The 1,891-nt window shown below is 41.3% G+C and overlaps 1 non-coding gene across 1 annotated transcript; it reads left to right on the top strand.

Annotated features, from left to right (window-relative positions):
* The first annotated feature begins 416 nt into the window (after nt 1-416).
* Nucleotides 417-555, top strand: LOC119937325. The gene has a single exon (XR_005454006.1). It is a non-coding gene; the product is annotated as a small nucleolar RNA SNORA7 (small nucleolar RNA).
* Nucleotides 556-1,891: the final 1,336 nt, after the last annotated feature.

Genomic DNA, 1,891 nt, shown 5'->3' with positions numbered 1-1,891 from the left:
GGTTAACACGAGAGGAGTGAAGTGTGTGGGCTGAGTTGTAGAAGGGGGGAAGAAAGGTGAGGAAGGAGGGAGCAAGGTGGTGTAGTACTTTAAAGCCAATGATGAGGAGTTTTTGTTTGATGCGAAGGTGGATGGGCAATCACTGGACTTTTTTGAGGAGTGGGGTGACATGTCTAGAACGTTTTTGTAGAAAAATGATCAGGCCAGCAGAGTGAATTATGGACTGGAGTGGGGAAAGACAGGAGACTAGGTGATTAGCAAGGAGGCTGATGCAGTAATCCAGATGGGATAGGATGAGTATTAACGTGGGAGTGGGAACTTACAAAATCATACTGAATCACAATTTTCTGGGGAGTATTCAGAACTGTGAACTAAGTTAGAAGAAGAAAAATTTTACACCCCAAATAATAGAACTAACCCTGTCAGGGTCGCACCTGGAGAGTTTCCAGTACTCTACCAGTTTTGACTACAGGAGGGAAGAGTCAAGCAGAGGCATACCCATTCCATTTCTAGCTTGGGCAGTGGCTGGAGAATGGAAGGCAATCTGCTACAAGTCAAAACTCTTCTGTTCTGGGCAGCAGTGGCATGGGAGAGAGTCGAGGGCAGAGACTCAAGTTTACTGCATGGAAGGAGTCAGTGGTAAACCACTTCTGTATTTTTACCAAGAAAACTCTATGGATACACTACAAGAACAATTGCAGATGGAAGTGGGGTGTTATGGGAGAAATGTGTCCATGGTGTTGCAGTGGGTTGGAGATGACTCGGCAACATAAGACAAGACAAATGATAGAACCAGAGGTGGCCCATTGTTTTTTGTTTTGAATTCCATTTCTTCATGGATTAGTGTCACCAGTTGTTTCCTCATCTTTTCACATTATTTTATGGAATATGAATAGGGAAACTTGTCTTCCAATCTACAATTAGATCTCATTCGATAAGGATCTTGATGAATCTCAGTCATCAAGCTGACTGAGATACTGGAAAAAATTATGTAAGTGCTGGTTTGTAAAATTTTGAAGGCTTGTAAAATTATGAAGGCTTGTAAAATTTTGAAGGCTTGTACTAAGCGCTTCCTGCAGTGTTGTGCAAATAGCAAATGTGCAATGAATATTGGGTGATTGATATTGTTTCTGTATTAATGTTTAATGAGGAGCAGAAGGGCCTAGTGGAAAGATCATGGGTCTGAGAGAGGACTGGGTTCTAATCCTGTTTCCACTACTTGCCTGCTGTGTAATTCTTGGGCTTCTTTGCGCCTCGGTTTCCGCACCTGTAAAATGGGGATTTAACCCCTGCTCTCTCTCCTACCTAAACTGTGAGCCCCATTACCTTGCATCTACACCAGCACTTAGGACAGTTTCTGACACATAATTAGCACATAATAATAATAATATGGCTTTTTAATAGACAGTTTTAATTCCTAGTCCCTAAAAAATTTCTTTGTATAACTACTACAGTAGCCTAACAAACATTTTTTAAACTCTTCATAGCACCCTATTCAAATGATAATGTCATACTCTTCTGTGTGTTATTTTTTGATATTGTTGGTGTGTCTTTAATTTATATGAGCCCACTGTTGGGTAGGGACTGTCTCTATATGTTGCCAATTTGTACTTCCCAAGCGCTTAGTACAGTGCTCTGCACACAGTAAGTGCTCAATAAATACGATTGAATGAATGAATGAATGAATTGAGTACTTACTGTGTGCAGAGCACTATACTGACCACTTGGGAGCATACAAAAGAACTTGGGAGAGTACCTGGGGTTTTCCACTCCCCAAAGGTGAGGTCCCTACTTTGGTCTAATTAAAATCAAAAGGCAGAGAGAGCTCCCTGTTAGCAGGTCATTTTGTAAATCCTCACCTACTTTTTTCTCCCAGGCTAGTTCCTGAACT

The sequence above is a fragment of the Tachyglossus aculeatus genome, chromosome 1 (assembly GCF_015852505.1).
Source record: "Tachyglossus aculeatus isolate mTacAcu1 chromosome 1, mTacAcu1.pri, whole genome shotgun sequence".
Lineage (NCBI taxonomy): Eukaryota > Metazoa > Chordata > Mammalia > Monotremata > Tachyglossidae > Tachyglossus > Tachyglossus aculeatus.
The sequence above is the reverse complement of the archived record's forward strand: the minus strand, read 5'-3'. Positions and strand labels throughout refer to the sequence as shown.